This window comes from Thamnophis elegans, chromosome 2, assembly GCF_009769535.1.
Source record: "Thamnophis elegans isolate rThaEle1 chromosome 2, rThaEle1.pri, whole genome shotgun sequence".
Taxonomy (NCBI): domain Eukaryota; kingdom Metazoa; phylum Chordata; class Lepidosauria; order Squamata; family Colubridae; genus Thamnophis; species Thamnophis elegans.
The window spans coordinates 133,526,425-133,547,122 of record NC_045542.1 but is presented as its reverse complement, the minus strand read 5'-3'; positions in this window follow the sequence as shown (position 1 = coordinate 133,547,122).

Here is a 20,698-nt window from a genome sequence, read left to right as displayed (position 1 = left end):
GAAAAAGCACTTTTGATAGATCCATGACCTGGATGAATGAGAATCCACAGGTATCTTCTTTGATGTCATATTAACCAGGTGTTGCAAATTGGCCAACCTGTATAACTCTTCAATTTCTTCCTCTGTATCTGAATCCAAGCATGGACCACATCACTGCAACACTGAAACATTCGCCTTGGACTGAAATGTAGGTCATCCTGTCATTTTTCAGGTGATATTCAAGTGCTGACTTTAGCATTCCTCTGTTAATAATGATGATTTCTCCTTTTATTCTATGATTCCTGTCCACAGTAATAGAGCTGATGATCCTTTCATGAGAAATGACCTATTCCAGTCCGTTTCAGTTTGCTGATTCCCAGAATGTTGGTGTTGAATCTTGACATTTCTGCTCTGATAATATCAAATTTCCCTTGGTTCATGGCTCTGACAATCTACTTACCAGCATTACATGGATGTGTAATTGTGTGCGTGTCTGTCTGTCTGTCTGCCTATCATGTCTATATTTATCTTTTTATCTGTCTGTCTATCTATCATATATCTATCTGTTGTGGCCCAGCAGGAGCCGTTGGAGCTGCCACCAGACTCCGACAGCGAAGGGCCCTATGAGTCGGCTCTGGAGGATATGGAGGACCCTGGACAGGGTTCCGATTCTGAGCAGGGCACAGAGAGGCTGGTTGGCCACCAGGAGGCACCTGAGCCTTGGACCAGTGAGGAGGAGACAAGGGAGAGTGAGCCGGACGCCAGTAGTGAGTTGTTCCTGGATGCAGAGCACCGAAGAGCTAATAGGTGTCAGGAACAGTTGCACAGTTACAGTAATTGCACTCAGCTGGTGGTCATTAGGCTCCTCTCCAGACTATAAAAAGACTACTTGTGCACACGCCATTCTTGCAGAAGTCAATGCAGGAACGAATGTCGGAGAACATTGTTATGTGCTTGGCAGGCTGGATTGCTGCCCTGCCTTATCTGTGTTTATTGCTGCCCAAGCTTGTCTGTGCTAGTTTGCCGTCAAGGACCTGTCTGTCTGTTAATTAACAGACGTAACTTATCTTTGGCTCAGAGTGTGCTTTGGTGTGGAACGAGGGGGGTCAGAACATCTATCTATCATTTATCTATCATCTATCTATCTATCATGAAAAAAGGTACGGTTATGTCAAGTGAGAGTTTTGTTATGGGTCAGCTGTGAGTCATCAGTGAGTCTTGTGATGGGTCTTGTCGTGATATGATAAGGAGATTACATCAGGTTAGGGTCATTGGGAGGTGAACTGCTGCTGTGGGGGGCTTGTGTGGGTTGGTTGAGGGTCAGTGTGGTCTCTGGTGGGCTGTGCAGTTGATTTGGATTGTGAAGTGTTCGTAGGCTGTTTGTAGGTCAATGTGTCTATTGATGGAATTGCTTTTGGAGTGCCAGGCTTTGATGAACTCATCAGCATGGTGGGTGGTAGCATGGCCAATGATTTTTGCATTGCTCCAATCGCACTGGTACTGTTTGATGTCAGGTGGGTAGAGATTAAGGATTTGAGATTGTGGTGTTTGATTGCCAGCCAGTGTTTGTGGATCCTGAGTTTTAATTGACATGATGTAGAATTGGTTGCAATGATTAAAGATGATTTTGATTTTGACCCATCATCAGACCCTCACTTGACACACCCACACCTGAAGCATTTATAAACAGAAGAACACTGACAATGACATCCCCTAAACTCCACTGAAGATGTTACCTAGCCTGGTAACGAACTGTTCAGAAATGAACCCACAAGCTCAGAGAACAAACCTTCACCCTCATCCTAAAGCCTCATCCTACATATATGATATCTGCATGAGTGTGAAGACTGTTTGCATTCATTTGTGCAGCTTACAAACTTACAAACATTTTATCCATAGACATTTTCTCATAGTTCTCCAGTAGATCAGTGATAATACATGTAGAAAAATGTATTATTCTACTGTTCAACCTGGAACTTTTTTCCAAATTTACAGTTTCCTGGTTAGAGTGCCTATTCTGTTGGAAGTATGTGAATGAGGAGGGAGGGAGGGAGGGAGGGAAGGAAGGAAGGAAGGAAGGAAGGAAGGAAGGAAGGAAGGAAGGAAGGAAGGAAGGAAGGAAGATACATTCTATACCACAATCACTATGTGGAGTTGGGCAGCTATATACTTTTGTTTAATAAATAAATAAAATCTGCAGTCATTTATTTAATCAATAAAGTCTACAGGACATGAATATGACCTAGGCACAAGTCTTAATATCTCTTGTGGCCAAATTAGCTGCAATCATAGCAACAGATCAAACACAATTGTTAATGGTAATTACGTTATTGCCCCTCTAAATAGATCGATCATCCCATGCTCAGTTTTGCCCCAGAGTAGAGTAGTCCAAATGAAATGATAGTAGCTATTGCCTCTGCCCCAGGTGCAATATTATTTGTCCCCACTGTTAGCTAGCTGTCCTGTCAAACTGTTTTAAACTTTCTCCCAAGGAAACGTATGTGACTTATTTGAAAATAAGTGAAGTTAACTACAGAAGCAATTTTATAGGTAACGGGCAGGTTGTCATTTGACAGGGAAATTATTTGCATGCTTATTTCTTCACCTGCCTGCAGGAAATTCCATGCTCCCTATGGCTACCTAGCAAGTTAAATATAAGGCTCTCCCATTGTTAATATTAAATATATATTAATGATGCAATCTTGCTTGCAGCTATTTATGCATAAATCCAACTGAAGTCTATGGGGCTTACTTCTGCATAACTGATATTAGGTTTGTTGAAACTACTGTTTGTTGAAACTGCAAAATAAATGGGTTCCATACTGGAGAAAGCCTTGCATATTATAAAACAATACAATGATGGATACTCCTACTATTAATACTAATGATAACAGTGAGATTTGTTTGTGTATTTAGAGCAAAATAATCACTTTGCAGGAGGAGAAGTAGAGTTGTGTATCAAGTGATATATGAATAAAACAAAAGGAGTCTTCATAGCTGGAAATATGTATCTTTAATAACTATCAACCCAGGTTCCCAGGAGATTATAATATATTATTGCTTTCACTGATTCATATATTAATAGAATTTTGCATTTAGCTAATACAAAATTGATAATACCAAGGATTTTTTTTAATTATAGCTGTTTCAGCAGATAATCAACTGACGTTTTTGGTATGAAATTTAGAAACTTTAGAGATGTTTCATATATCGAAATGAATAAATTAGCTATTGAAAACTCAAATCAACGTGTGATGTTTTAATATCACTTATAATGCCTTGGTAAGACCACACTTGGAATACTGCATCCAGTTTTGGTTGCCACGATATAAAAAAGATGCTGAGATTCTAGAAAGAGTGCAGAGAAGAGCAACAAAGATGATTAGGGGACTGGAGGCTAAAACATATAAAGAACGGTGCCTGGAATTGGGTATGTCTAGTCTGATGAAAAGAAGGACTAAGGGTGATATGATAGCAGTGTTCCAATAACTCAGGGGTTGCCATGAAAAAGAGGGCCGAAGCTATTCTCCAAGGCACCTGAGGACAGGACAAGAAGCAATGACAACCTAGAATTAAGGAAAAATATCCTGACAGTTAGAACAATTAATCAGTGGAACAACTTGCCTCCAGAAGTTGTAAATGCTCCAACACTGGAAGTTTTTAAGAAGATGTTGGATAGCCATTTGTCTGAAGTGGTGTAGGGTTTTCTACCTAGAAGACCTTCAAGGTCCCGTCCAACTCTTTTATTCTATTCTATTCTAAAATGCATCATAAAGAAAAGGGAAAGTGTGGTATAGATTTTATCCTGAAAATAATATTGATTGATTGACTGATTAATTATGTGTCATTAAATTGATGTCAACTCTTAGTAGCCAAACAGATTTTCTGTCTATGCTGTCCATATTGGGGTCCTTCAGATTTTCCAACAGTCCACTCATTGCCACTTTAACCTTTTCTCATTGCCAGTTCACCGACAAAAGGGCGAACGACAAAACCGCGCCCGACTAAACCACATCGCTGATGTCATCAACAGGGTGACAACAGCGCAGAGAAAGAAGCACGCTGTAAACCCTAAACCTAAACTTAACCCCTAAACCTAACCCTAAACCTAATCCTAATCCTAAACCTAACCCTTAATCTAATCCTAAACCTAACCCTAAACCTAACCCTTAACCTAACTCTAACCCTAAACCTAACCCTTAACCTAACCCTAAACCTAACCCTAACCCTTAACCTAACCCTAAACCTAACCCTAACCCTTAACCTAACCCTAAACCTAACCCTAAAGATAACCCTAAACCTAACCCTTACCTTAAGTTAAATTGGCTTTCTTTCGACGCGCTTTTTAAAGCGCCCTTCTTTCTCCGTGCTGGCTATTGTCGCTGCGTTGATGACCTCAGCGACGCGGTTTTGTCTGGCGCGGTTTTGTCGTTCGTCCTTTTGTCGGGTCACGCTCATTGTCACCTTAACCAAGTCCATCTTCCTTGATGCTGGTTGTCCTCTTCTTCTCTTTTCTTCTATCTTTCCCAGCATTCCTGTCTTTTGCAGAGAACTAAATGTTCACATAATCTGACCAAATAGGATAATTCAGCATAGGCGTATGCTTTGAGTGGGAACTCTGGGATGAGAAAATAATAGGCCACATTAAATAGTGATTTTTATATAATAGGTAAATAATATGACTTTGAACCAATTTCAAAGATACAGCTCAGTCCAAAAAACAAAGATCTCACCCAGAAAGATTAATCAGATTCCTATAGCCTTATTTGCAGAGATTGGATATCCTGGAATACAGACTTTAACATTATATCTTTGGGCGTGTTTTGCACTGCAACTAATGCTGGTTGATTCTTAACCTCTTCCATATAATGTGCCCCCCGCCCCTTTTATTCATTTTAAATAAGATCAATGGGTCTACTTGTTGTCATCTATTAACCAGCTAGAATGATTGTTGGAATTTAGTGTGTCTAGTTTAATGAAAAGAAGGACTAGAGGTGACATAATAACAATGTTCCAATATCTCAGGGGCTGCCACAAAGAAGAGGGAGCTAACCTATTTTCCAAAGCACCTGAGGGCAGGACAGGAAGCAAGCGTGGAAACTAATCAAGGAGAGAAGCAACTTCAAACTAAGGAGAAATTTCCTGACAATTAGAACAATTAATCATAGGAATGGCTTGCCTTCATGAATTATGGGTTTGCCAACACTTGAGGTTTTTAAGAAGAGATTGGACAAGCTTTTGTCTGAAATGGTATGGTTTCAAGCTGGAGCAGGGAGTTGGACTAGAAGACCTCCAAATTCCCTTCCAACTCTGTTATTTTGTTATTGTGTTTTAAAATATGCATTAAGATAAAATAAAAGGTCAATTCAAAGTAACAAAAAGTGTGCCTAGCTTTTAATTTCCCATGGGTCCTTGTGTTAACCCAATTTTAAATAGAGAGTGGGAAATGGCTAAAATTACAGCCAGGGGCTTTCATTCAGTAGCAAAGAAAAATATTGGGTTGAGTTTTGAACTCTCAAATTAAGTTTTATCAGGAGCTAAGATGGTTCCATGTTGCATCTACTAAAGAAACAGTTGTCGATTCACTGTTTTAGGGGGGGGAGTCTTTGGTAACTAAAATACCTCCATAAAAATTGATAGACAGAAAACAAAAGATGGAACCATTTTATTTTAATAAAGATGTAAATCATGTTAGCTGTTCCACTTAATAAAAGCCAGCTACAATATTCTAGAAAATTGTTCAGCAGAATGCTTGTTCTAACACGTGATCGATAGATCAAGCCCGCTCCAGAGTTTATTTTTTATTTTTATTTTATTTCAGTTGCCTCTCTCAAATGCATGAGTTTGCATAGTTAACCATAATTAAATCAGGATAAAAACATAAAACAATAAAGAAATTATAGCATGTACAGTATCCACAGCCAAGAAAAAAACACACACAACAGACACCAACACAACCATTGCACAGCTTCAGATCCATACCTGGATCTTCTGGACCAGTGGCAGAACCTTAAAACTTTCCAAAAGACCAACAGGGTTGGGGCCAGTCTAATCTCTGGGGAAATAATATTACAAAAGATGGCCATCATGACAAAATGGCCCTCTTCCTGAAACTCATCAGATTGGCTCCCTCAAGAGACAGAACCTAGATCCAGGATGGTGAACCTATGGCACATCAGCCGTTGCTCCAGCCCAGCTCCACCATGCATGCATGCGTGCCTCCTGCCTGCCAGCTGGTCTTCAGGTCTCTGCCATGCATGTGTGGGGGATGGGATGCATGTGTGGGACACACATTCACATGCACAGAGGGTGGGATGCATGTGCAGGATGTGCTTGCATTGCATTTGGGGGGTTCGCATGCGTGCATGCCCCCCGCGCCCCATTTTGAGCCTGGAAGGCCACCTGCGCCAACCGGAAAGCCAAACGGGATGCAGGGGTACTGCATGAGGGTCCCCCCCCCGTGCCCCATTTTGGTCCTAGAAAGCCTCCTGCACCAACCTGGAAGCCACAAATAGGTGAGAGGGGTGGAGTGTATGCGCGGGCGACACACTTGCATGCAGAGTGGATGTTCGCATTGCATTTTGGAATTTTGCACACACACACGGGCTTTGGGCACTCGGCACCCAAAAGCTTCGCCATCACTGACCTAGTTCATGTTCTTCCTGTCGGATCTGATGGGGGTGAGTAGATGTGATTGTGGAGAGGCAGTCCCTCAAAAAAATCCAGTTTTCCATGCCACCATTTAAACATAACAGATGGGAGATGTAAATATGAGGAGTGGATAATCTAATTTTAAGTGATTTTAAATTTAAATGAAATAAAGTTTAGACTTTGTTCCAAGTCTGTTCTCTTCTTTGCCATAAATCCACCTACTTTTTGTAGTACACCTTCCTTTATGTGTCTTTGTATGTCCTTCAACTGGAAAAGAGTTGCATATTACTGGCATATCATATCATAAATTCATACCGTAGCGTATAATGAATTCTCTGACACATTCTAAACAAGTAAAGGATTAAATTTGATTTTCATCTATCTGTCACCCAGGTCTCTGACCCATTCTTGTCTAATTCTAACTGCATAATGTTTTTATCAGCTTCAGTGGTTCCAATGATATCTATTTGGGTTCACTCATCAACACAAAAAGAAATTCTCCCTCATAGTATTTGTATTCTAGGCTTCCTTTGGATCCTGGGAGTCATACAACGTATCATATAAGATGTATGAGTATAAGCTAATTTAATGTAGGGGTTAAGGCAGCATGCTGGAAACCAGGTCACTGTGAGTTCTAGTTCCACCTGGAACTGTGACCTTGAGCCAGTCCCTCTTACTCAGCCCTCGGAAGGAAGAAATGACAAACCACTTCTGAAAGGAAAAAAAGGAGTAAAAACTAATCTGAAGGTACATACACGAGGGAAGAGGGAAACCCTTGATATCCATAATTATAACAATTCCTTTTAGGCATTTAAAAACAGTTTAAATGTTCCTTAGGAGTTTTGCTGGAATTCAGCAATATTTAATGGAGCTTTTGAGGAGACCAGTAGAAACTGATCATAAAAGGTTATTGTTATACTAAGTATTAAACACTTTACATAGATTTTATCCTTCATATGTTCAAAGGACTATAACTGCAAAAGAGATGGAACGTTAGAGGATTAGAAACAAGGAATCTTATTCACTGCTATAAAAATTCACTGACCTGTGTTGACTAGTCATTACTTTTTGGCCAGGGGTGAAATTCAGCAGGTTCTGGAGAACGGGTAGCGGACATTTTGAGTATTTCAGAGAACCGACAAATACCAATTCTGGCTAGACCTAGGAGTGGGGTGGGAATGGAGATTTCGCAATATCCTTCTCCTGCCATGCCCACCAAGCCACGCCCACAGAACCGGTAGTAAAAAAAAAATGAATTTCACCACTGCTTTTGGCCCAACCAAGTTGGTCGCTGTGAAGACAGAATAGAAGGAGGCTTATCAACTTAACAGAAATAGTACTTCAGCTTATATACTGCTTTACAGTGCTTTACAGCTCTCTCTAAGCAGCTTACAGAGTCAGCAAATTATCCTCAACAATCTGGGTCCACATTTTAGCGACCTTGGAAGGATGGAAGGCTGAGTCAACCTTGAGCCTGTTGGGATTTGAACTGCCAAATTGCAGGCAGCCGGCAGTCAGCAGAAGTAGCCTGCAGTACTGCACTCTAACCACAAAGCTCTTAAGTTTCCAGAAATAAAATAGCAATAGCACATAGACATATATATCATTCCATATTGTTTTATAGCAATCTCTAGGCAGTTTACAGAATCAGTATATTGCCCCCAGCCATCTGAGTCCTCATTTTACTGACCTTAGAACAGGGATGTCAAACTGGCAGCCTGCGGGCCAGATGCATCATGTGCAGGCCACACCCACCCTGGTTCCACAAAGTCAAAAAAGTTGTGATATGTCATGATATATGTCATGTGACACAATCAGGTTTGACACCTATGCCTTAGAAGGATGGAAGGATAAATCAAACTTGAGGCCATCAGAATTGAACTCCTAACTCTGGGCAGAGTTTAGCCTGCAATAGTGCATTCTAATCATTGAACTACCATAGCCCTTGGGATGCAAATCTAATAAATAAGGTAAATAATCACATAAATGTTTGGGAAGAGATAGAAGCGCAATGCACTTGGTCAGAGATTGCATTTCATAAAAGGATTCTCCCATGCTCATTGCCAATTTTGGGGTACTATGCATTGGTCAAAGAAGCTCTATTATAATGTTTTCATAAAGGCATATAAAATTTTACATCAATCCATTGCTACCATTAGCTTTACTCTTATATGTCAAATAATTGAGATTGGAGACAGAGGTGCAAATTTTTTTAAGAAGCAATTTTGTTCTGTTCCCCATTATACATTCTTGGGTTCTTCTGCTTTTCTGTCACTTTGAGATGAAAACCGTAATCATTTAAATGTTTAAAAGTTGCTTGAGTCTTAAAATGACCAGAATCCCTGACTTTAACCAGGATAGTCCTGATTTTGAACATTTGAAATATTTTCAGTATCAAAGGTTAATGATTTAAAAGGGGAATAACAGCCAAGAATTTAACCATCATCATTTGGACATTAAACTGACCAGGCATAAAGATTCTCCCTGTTAATTTAAATGATCTAAAAATGTTTAAATGTGTTTGTTTGGTTTACTATATTTGTATCCTGCCCTGTTCTGGAAACTGTGGGAAGCATAAAACAAAGTACTTTTAGTGCTTTACAGAAGGATAAAAGGATAGAGGTCAATGAATCTCTAGGGAAAATAAATCCCAGAATACAAGAACCACAGCACAAAAGACCAGCTATTTAGCCCACATCCCACAACTTCTCATGGAGGGAAGGGAGCATCTCATGTTGTACACAATTTGTACTGTACACTAGTATTGCTGCTGTTGTTATTATTGAAACAACTTGAATTATCAGGACCATTTTTATGATGTGTAAGGGTTTCAATGTTGTTTTTGTGTTGTTTTACCAATTGCGAACCATCTTGTATCCTGGGATGGTACAGTATATAAATGATTGAAATACACACACACACCAGAGGTGGGTTGCTGCCGGTTTGGCCTGGATAGGCTGAACCGATAGTAGCGGGGGCAGGAGGCTCTGCCCCACCCGCCCGGACGCTTCTGCGCATGCTCAGAAGCATCGTGCAAGCACGCACACACACACACAGGAGCACACCAGAACTGATAGTAACAAAATTGGCAACCCACCACTGACACACACACAATGTGTATGAACTGTATATGTGTGGGTGGGTTGGTGGTAATTGTGTGGGAGAGAAATTTTCTCTTTAGAGAAATAATTTCAGTTATAATCATTTAAAATTTGCATGCACAAATTTCTTAAAATGTCATCCTGTACTTTTTATTTATTTATTTTCTTTCTTTCTTTTCTTTATTTGGTAATGAAGAAGATGATTCTGTGAATCTCACATATGTGGCCATTTATATAAATAAAATGAAAACATATCTGTATCGTCCTTTAGGGCAGTGTCAGACTTCCATAGTAGTGCAGATTAAGAAGCAAACCCAGAAGCATTAATCCTATTTTGGTTAGAAAGTTACATTAACAGAATCTTGCAAGTCTGAAAATACAACGCCTTCCCCCCACCTTTATAGTCCAAGAAACTAGGGAATGTGTCTCTTCATACACATTTATTTTGCCTACATGCCTTCTGTAACCATTGATAGTCTGCAGTTCTCCCTTCTGTTTTCTAAAATCATTCTTAAGGGATTTTTTTCTCTCCTTATAATAATGGATTTGGAACCCAAGTTGTTTCTCTCTGTGATTGGCCTGGACCCTTGCTAACCTTAACCCCCACCCCCCAATATCGTAATGCATATCAATATTTCTCAACCTTAGCAGCACAAACTTCAGCAATCAGCAAAGATATGTGGGCTTCAACTCCTGGCTAAGGAATTCTGGTAGTGGAAGTCCATGCATCTTAAACTTGCTGAGATTGAAAAACACTGATGTACATGACAAGGCTGCTAAAATATGACATTCTAAAATATTTAGGTGTCAAAGTTTTGCCTGCAGTCTACTGAACAAGGAGAAACTCTGCCAAGTGTGTGTTGAAAATCCTTTTTTTTTTTTGTTATGGTGGAATGGCAAATGTGAGATGTACATGAGGAAAGATGTGCTGGAAGGTGACAAGAAGACCCCAAGTTCTCTTGTGGCCAGTTCTCTTTCTTGGACTTCCCTTCTTTAAGATGGTAATGCATGGATCTGTCTTCAAAGTCTTTGGTGGGCCGAAGTGCTTTTGAATGGAAAAATTACATTTGGTAATGGAGTGTTTGCCCCAGTTGGTTCATCATTCCCTTTCCGCTGCCCTGTCATTAATGTGCATCCAGCATTCGGAGGGAAAGTGCATGAAAGATTCATGTCTCTCTGGAGCAGGTTCTGCCTGCCTAGTTCTAACAGCCCCTGTAGTAACTGAGATCATTTCCATCAATTCCCTCTTCATGAACCCATTGCATTCGCCGAGTATAATTTATAGCAGTCACAAAAAACGTTAATGCATCTTTTTTCATTACACTCTCACCGGATATTATTTATTATATACCTTGAACGTATTGAATGGAAAGCAAAGGCATCTGGTATGTTCTGAGCTATATATTGCCTTTCAATAAAGCATGAGTGGGAAGTACAATTCTCAGATGCTTTTGATGTGTTCCACACCTATTCTTTAAAACATCTCTTCCTTTTGCATGGCATCAACATCTACAATCCCATTAATTTAAATAATGAAAGATTCGGGCCTAAAGGACTTGTCTTTGTAGCTATTTCTCAAGTGTACATACTGTATATTCATTTGCTGAGCTTCAAACTGCATGCAGCTTGGCATAATAAAATCAGAAGCGGAAGCTCTATGAAAGGTGGCAATAGTTGGGACAAGTTGACAATGGCCCAAACTCATATATTTCAGGTATATTATGCAAGTGTTCTGACCTAGGCTCACCCCAAAAGCAGGAAGCAGATTCCTCGTCCCGACAAAACCTCTTTTATTAAATAAATGTGAATTCCTCTCATTCACATTCAGCAAAGACCTGGTAAATCTTCTTTCAAAGGTGAATTTGAGGTCATAAATTGTGTACAACGTTTGAGCCTTCCCCAGTTGCCATGACTGGCCCATGTTCCTCCTCAACCTCCTCACTGTCCGACACTGTTGCCAGCTCTGCTAGCCACTGGCTGGCCACAACAGCAAATAAGGGATGGTCTAGAAAAAAATTAGTATGTTTAGCAGAACCAAAGGAACTAGAAAAGAAGATAACAGGTAGAAGAATAGATAGCACCAAGGAGATGACTGAACAAACTGGAGTGGTAGATTATTGCCTGGGACAGGTTAAGATGCTGGGCATTTGACCATACAATCAGGTTAGGTGAACCATATTTAATTGTACCTGACTAACTAGCTGGTTTGAGAAGTTTTTTTTTCCAGTGACATTTGCTTAGTATTTTAGATCTTCAGAATTTAGGCATTTCAGATTTACAAACCTGTTCTGACCCCTCTCTTCGCTCGCTCACAAACAACAGTCAGAGAGAACTTCAAAGGAAATATCTTTATCAGTCCTGACTCAAGCTGGCTGCGAGCCCAAAAATAAACGTAGATAAAGTCTCTGGCAAAAAGTTACACAGCAAAAGCAAAAACAAAAAGCTCTTACAGCAAACCAGGTTTACAGAAAGCAAATCACTTATCCAAGTTTCTCTTTGAATCAGGTTTCCAGAAAGCAAAAAATCATTTATCCAAGTGCCTCTTTGAATCACGAAACTGAACTCACGAACAAACGATGAACCACGAATGACGAACGACGTTGACTTCTGCCACTAAGGCGTGGCACCATCCATCTTTTATCTGCAGAAAACGACCCTAGCGAGCAACAGCTGCTCATTATTCCTGCATCCCGACGCAACTCACAGCAAGCTGCTGCTGAGTTACAACACAAACCATATTTAATTGTTGAGGAATTTGGAGGGGGGGAATAGCAATGCATCAACTCTATAATCTATCTATCTATCTATCTATCTATCTATCTATCTACCTACCTACCTACCTACCTACCTACCTACCTACCTACCTATCTATCTATCTACTGTATCTATCATACCACATGCTGCTGAATGCAATATTTGTGTCAACATTTATTTAAGTGCACTTCAGATAACTTAAAAAACATCATTAATTTTGGACAGTGCATTTTATCAGAGCATTCCTAGAATTCAAAAATAAATCATGGTTTTATACTTGAAGGGTTTGTGGAGATTAGAAGTCAAAATATATACAAGTTTAACATAGAATAAACCTCCATGAACTTTCCAACTATTAATTCTGAACCATCATCTATAGGATTATTTCAAACAATTTTTTCCACTATAACTGCCATGCAAAACTGGTATTAACCAGAATAATGTCTCCCTCTATTTTGCAAACCATAAGCATTATTAGAAAATAGAAATGTAGAATAGTAAATCCTGATGCAAGATCCAAAAAGAAAAAAAAGAAAAAGAAAAAAGCAAGCTAGCATCCCACATTACATATTCTGACAAAGCTTCTTTGATTGTGACAAGAGAAGAACAGAGATAGATATGACAGCAGAATAAACTCACAAATTTGACTTTTGATTAGTTATTATTTTGTGCCACATGCCTTGCAGGAACCCATTGGTGAATGGAAGATTTCTTCTTCCAGGGGAGACATTTTTTTCTTACTATTTTCCACAACATGCTGTCAAAAATTCAATTTTTTGATATAGGCTAATTCCTATCCCAAAGAAGATGTAAGGCTGGTTTTGATTTAAATTGCTAGGAATCTTTAGCATGATAAGTACCAATATAATGAATACACTCACTCACTCACTCACTGGGTAGTAAATCTAAAGTCTGAACAAATCAAGCATATTTTTAGAAACTATGGTATTATAGAATTCTACATTAAATATAATAGTGGAGGGTGGAATGTTTTACATAGCTGGAGATCCTGAGCTTAGTTGTTTTCTTACAAACATTTCATTACCTAGATAGATGTTACCTAGTTTGGTAATGAAGCATCTGCAAGAAAATCATCAAGCTCAGAGAGCACCAAGGACCCCACAGTTCATCTCTGAGCTACAAATATTCTCCTCTATTGTTTTATATATCATTTGACTGTGATACGTTTTTTTAAAAAGAGAGAATAATTTCCTCAACTGAACCATACAGCAAGATTCCTCCTGCACCCCCTTGCTTCAACAGAGACAGTCATATCCTACCTCCCAAATTTGCCTTTGCTTTAGAGGGGGCAGTTAAGCAGAGAATGAAGAGAAAAACAAATCTGGCCCCATCCTTCCCTATATTTCCTCTCATTCAAACAAAAGATTTTCCTCTCATTGTAATTTGGGAAAGCCTGTTTTGAGTTCACGTGCTCGCCTAGGAACTATAAGAAGTTAGTTGTCTTTGGGTTTTGGCCTTGCCTTATTACAGCCCACTGTAAGCTAAATAACTGAATGAATGTATAAAATATACAAAATCAAACACGTTTTTAATGTTACTCATTTAAAACACAAGAAATATGTTTAGAAACACAAAAACTGTGTTTGTCCAGTTGTCATAGTATTCTCATATGCAGCTTGTATTGTCCTTCATTTTCAATCATTTCTTTGATTAAGAGATGACATGGGAAATGTATAAATGCTTTATAAAGAGGTTAAATTCCAACCAGATCTACCGAAAAATATTCTATATTCTTATGGGCAATTTTGTCCCAATAAAGCTTTACTGTGTAACAGTAACCTGATAGCAATAATCCATTAATACGTAAATCATAATATACCAATGGATTTTAACAGCTCTGCTTAATTATTCTAACCAAAGTGCATTTACGGGATTAGAACAATTTATTTCACTTTCTCTGGCCCAATGTTTCAAATGAAATAGTTCAACTTTCAGTAAACCTGAGTTTGATTTAGAGTAGAGGATGTAATGTAGTCCTAGTTTTTTAATATTCTGAAAAATACCAGTTCCATATTTCTTCCCAAAGTTCAGATCCATGAAATAATTAAGCTAATATTGAAATTCATTTGACTGTTCTTGATTTTTCTGATTCAGTTACGTTGTTCCCATCATATAGCTCAGCGTGATTTATTGGATTTATGTCTTACAAATGTATAGCTGCCAAAAACTGTCACTCAGTGTGTCTAACAATCATCCAGTTAAAAGCAGATTTTAAACTAAAATACCAGACAAATCAATTAAAACATCAGCAGAAAGAAAGAAATGGTGATCAAGGCTTCCAAAGGAAGGATAACAGAAGGAGAGAAAGCTGCCTTCACTCATCGGGGAGCTTAAAAACTGATCAGAATTTGAATTTAGAATTGTTTTTCCTCTTGCCCGTCTGCTCACCTGTTACAACTCCATTTATTTCAGATATTCCATTTGGTTGCTTCTCTTGCGAATGTGATGTGCACAGTTTTCAGATCCAAAATAACACTTTTAGCAAAATGTGTGTTTGTGTGTGTGTGTGTGTCTGTCTGTCTGTCTGAGTGTGAGAGTATGGAAATGGCAGGTGCTTCTGGGTAGCCCACGATTTCTAAACCAACTTGGACAAAACAAAAAACCCAATCCCGCCTGGATTTGATCAAACTAGAGCAGTGTTTCTCAACCTTGGCGACTTTAAGTCCTGTGGAGTTGAAGTCCACAGGACTTAAAGTCGCCAAGGTTGAGAAACACTGAACTAGAGCCTTCCTGCTATCCAGACTTTATGTCTTATGCTATCAAGAGATTATATCTGCAAATAAATTCAGACTGATTTCTATATCGGTTAAAAAAAAAAGATTATACCACCTTGCCTGTAAACGGATATGTTTGTATTAGAATTGACTGCTGAAAAGAAAGAAGCAGACTCTTTTTAATAGGTCTATGTAGACACAGAGCAAACTTATGTACGAACTAGTTTTTACAGTTGAGGTTCAGCGAGTCTATACATCAAAAACTAGCATATCACAGAAATCTAAACTGCTCTCTGCAGTTTTCCATGTAGACAGCTTATTTTGATGTGGCAGAATATTCAATATCTGTTTGCTGTCTAAAATGGTATACCTAGAAAAGGGATGAGCAGGTTTTTGAGATTAGGGACCTGTTTTTTTTTTAAAGACATAAAGAAAAGAAATAGCTTCTAGCGATTACTGGGTAAGACAGTGATGCATGACATCATTAGAAAGGTGAGGCTGTCATTTGCTATTTCTTTAGAAATCTTAATAATAATAAAACAGGCTCCATTATCCTTAATGTAGCTATTTTGCTTCCTACTTTGTTTAGAAAAATATGAGAAATTGTGCTGCCAAATGTTTTAATTAGCATTTATATGACTAGACTTCTGCAATTTGCAGCCAATCTTTTCTTATTCTTTCCTTCCAGTTACAGATTATGCCATACAAATATATGCTATTTCAACAAATAGCATCAAGAGAACTATTTCTTGGTGTAACTTTTTCCACTAGATACTCCCTAAATTTATAGTCAACTATTACATACTTGGTAGATTAGTTTGGCTAGAGACTTTCTAGGAAAATCTTTTTTTTTCTTTTGCTCCAAAATTTATGACTCCAGGTAGATCTATTCAGGGATTATATAAATGGGGCACTTGTTTTCTGAGACATGCCCTTCCATCATTATTATTCATATAGCTTCAATATAATTCAATGCAATGATTCCAGAAAAAATCATTTCTCTTGCAATTATACATAATTAAGGCATTGATGCAATTTTAAGCCCTACATTAACAGAATCTTAGCTTGTGTAGAAGCCATGGGCATACAGTTGTCTTTTTCTCCAGTGCTCCCAATTTGCATGATATCAACAAGGAGTGGAAGCAGAATTGTGATTCAATCTTAAGAAGAATGTCTTCAGCAACATTATGATATGATAAAAAGATATATAAAATAGAACAACAGAGTTGGAAGGGAGCTTGGAGTTTTTCTAGTCCAACCCCCAGCTTAGGCAGGAAAACCTACAACACTTCAGATAAATGGTTATCCAACATCTTAAAAACTAACAGTGTTGGGGCATTCACAACTTCTGGAGGCAAGTTGTTTCATTGATTAATTATTCTAACTGTCAGGAAATTTCTCCTTAGTTCTAAGTTGCTTCTCTCCTTGATTAGTTTCCACCCATTACTTTTTGTTCTACCTTCAGATGGTTTGGAGAATAGTTTGATTCCCTCTTCTTTGTGGAAACCCCTGAGATATTGGAACATTGCTATCACGTCTCCCCTAGTCCTTCTTTTCATTAAAGTAGACGTACCGTTTTCCTGCAACCATTCTTCATATATTTTAGCCTTTGGTCCCCTAATCATCTTTCTTAATCTTCTCTGCACTCTTTCTAGAGTCTCAACAGAGACTCAACAAAGTTTTTCTAGAGTCTTTTTTGGCTCTCAAAACTTGATGCTATATTCCAAGTGTGACCTTATCAAGACATTATGAAGTAGTATTAACATTTCACGTCATCTTGATTCTATCCCTCTGTTTATGCAGTCTAGAATTGTGTTGGCTCTTTTGGCAACTGCTACACACTGGTGGTTCATATTTAAATGATTGTCCACTAGGACTCCAAGATCACAGTTACCACTATTGAGCAAGGTACCACATATACTGTACCTGTGCATCTTGTTTTTCTTGACTAAATGTAGAACCTTACCTTTTTCAACATTGATTTTTGTTCATTGAAGTGTAGTCCTGGACTACACTGGTTAACTAATCAATCCAGCTACTGTTTGCTAAAGTATTTCATAAAGATGTCCTTTCCATTGGTTGACAGCTATTGCCATCAAAAAAGTCCTCTTAATGTGAAAGATTTGTTACCTTACTTAATATTGCTTGGGACATGATGCACAGAGCATCATTTTCAAGACCCAAAAATGTTGTCAGGATTTGATTTAAGAAGGAAAGTGGAACTGCTCAGTTCTGTTTTAATTAATTAATTTTAATTAAACTCTAATCAAAGGTGCTGGTCCAAGAACAATTTCATCCAAGAGCCCATTGGCATTTTGTCCAAAATCAAAACTGATTATTTTAACACGAATAAACATGCTTCCTCAATAACTACAAACCTGGCTCTCCTCTTTTGCCTTCTTTTGAGAGATCAGAAGAATTGCAGCTGCTTTCAAAATGGTTCCTGCTTCCGTATCAGCATCCTCCCTCCCTCTCTCCCTCCCTCCCTTCCTCATAAGACTTTTCTCCCTCATAAGACTTTCAACTGTAAATAGATAGATCAAGCTGCTTTGCTTTGATAGGACAATGGATGTATCTATAATTTAGGGCTGGTTCCAATTTGTTCAGTTGCTCTTTCATGGATTTCCCCCAACATTCCTTGAATCACCTTGCCTTTACTGTCATCTCCTGCCACAAAGCCTCCTGACACACCCCATTGTCTTTCTCCCATGTCCCGAGAACTGGCTCTTCCTCATCTTCTGAGCTGGCTTCCATGGGACCCATTACACATAGGCCTCCCTCTTGCCCTAAAACACCCCATGCTCATCTTAATGACCTGTGTGGTCACAAACAACCACAAAGAAGAGAGCCAGGATTGCAGTTGTTGAGGAAGGCCATGGGTGTCTTGCTTAACCACAATAACTTACAACCACAATTCCAAGTTCAACTGTGGTCGTAAATTCAAAGTACCTGTAAAATACAGATAGATCTATGGGAAAATATATGGTTAAAAAGATTGAAATGTACAGTATGTTATGATCTTCAAGAGAATTTTTATAAAATGAAGTATCAACACCAGAGAATTTATCCAGAATGTATAACGTTATTTCAAATGTATGTTGGAAATCTGAACAATCTGAAGGGACATTTTATCATATTTAGTGGACATGGAAAAAGCTAAAAAAATGACTCAAATTCATACATTAATACAAAGGATATTAAAGATTAATATTCAATTGAAGCCAGAACTTTTCCATTTAGGCTTAATGGATAAAAAGTTAGAAAAAAGCCATAGAAGGTTATTTCAATATATCATTACTGTGGCAAGATTATTATATGCACAAAGATGGAAAGATTTGTCACTACCAAATATAAAGGAATGGTTGGTGAAACCAAGAGAACTTTCTGACATAAATAAACAGACTTATCGGAGTAGATAAAAGACAATATCTACATTTGTTAGGGACTGGAAACCCCTTATGGAGTTTTTGCATAAGAATGGGGGAGAATGAACTTGTGTTGTAGATTTTGATGCTTAGACAGAATACATTATAGAAAGACATTCATGGCATGACTTTAGAGAGAGGGCTTAAAATATAATTACTGCTGGGAAGAATATCAGACACTTCTATTTTTAAATATCTTTATACTCTTTATTTTTTCTGCTTTCTTCTATTTACTTTTGATATTACACTTTTAGTTGTTATTTTTGTGTTTCTTTTTCATTATCTGTGTTCTAGTATGTATGTATGTGTGTGTGTATATGTGTATATATATTTACACACATACATACAGAATTTATATATGATATATGTGTATATATGTACATACATTATACATATACATATAAATTTACATTTAGATAGATAGATAGATAGATAGATAGATAGATAGATAGATAGATAGATAGATAGATAGATAGATAGATATAAACAGAGAGACAGAGAGATAGAGATATATTCAAAAAGTTAGATAGGCAAATTTAAATAAAAAGAACTCTGTTAAATAATACAGTTCTTTATCAGGAATTCCACTTGGGAAAGGGTTGTCTTCTCTTCAACTACCATGTTATGACAAGCATGACAGAGTTGATAGCAATATATTCCATTGCATGACATTGTTTAAATTAGGTCAGATAGCAAATCCATATGTATTTCAGGAACAATTCTCAGGAGTGTGAGCCCTTACTATTTCTGTTAATGGCTGTGAGTTAGGATTGTCCCTTAATATTTTGTAAAAAATGCATGAACTGTGTATGTGATGTTTGTAAGACAAGACTTAATAACAAACATACCCTGTTTTTGCATAAATTACAACTAAAACAGCAATGAGAATTCATAGGTTTCTTCTTCTTTTCTTTTTTGATGAATTACTTGATTGACCTTTGTGATTACTTCTCCCCAGTTATAGTCTTCATGGGCAAACATGTGGCTTCTTGACAGTCTTGTTTCTTTGAAGAACAAAGAAGGCATTTATTATCCTCCAGATTGTACAACCAAAACTCCAAATCCAAAAAGGCCACTCAGCAGAGCAGGGCTAGAAATATTTTTAATGAGGTACCAAAACATTGTGTTCAAGGACTAAACTTGTGGAGTCTGCCTTACGTCTTGCTATACTTCTTCTTCATGATGAAGAGGTGTTTCCATGAAGGATGAGTGAAGAGCCTTACCTGAGCAGCAGGGTTACCTGAGGTGGGAAGTTCCAGGTGCCCAGCTAAAGTATGCAGAGATCTATAGTATATTGGATAGTGGTAATATAAAAAGGAGGGTTCAGTGGCTAAGATGCTGAGCTTGTCGATCAGAAAGGTGTACAGTTCGGCAGTTTGAATCCCTAGCGCCGCGTAATGGAGTGAGCTCCTGTTACTTGTCCCAGCTTCTGCCAACCTAGCAGTTCGAAATCACATAAAAATGCAAGTAGAAAAATAGGGACCACCTTTGCTGGGAAGGTAACAGCGTTCCATGCGCCTCTGGCATTTAGTCATGCCGACCATGGAGATGTCTTCGGACAGTGCTGGCTCTTTGGCTTTGAAACAGAGATGAGCACTGCCCCCTAGAGTTGGGAATGACTAACACATGTGTGAGGGGAACCTTTACCTTTAATATAAAAAGATGCTGGGGGCATATGCTCATTTTAGTGACAATGCCAATCGCATCATTTTATTCTGTGTGGAAAGAGGTGGGGTGTGGTTTTCCAAGAAATATAATCATGGATAAAAGATAGGTAGGAATGGACACGATCAAAGTTATTGGCAATATGGTGCCCAATGATGGGTCTCTCAGGTCTGATGGCACTCAAAATGCTACTGAAGATGATTATATTTGGACTACTAATGGTGTTGATGATGTGGCTCTATCAAAGTCTGTGGGACATCTAGATGCTGATACTATACCAAAAAAAAAAAAAAAAACCTGAAGCCACAAAAACAGAATTAAAAAGAGAAAATGGAACATAAAAAGCATGAACATGAAGAAGCTCAACAAGGTGGAAGTTGAAATGAAT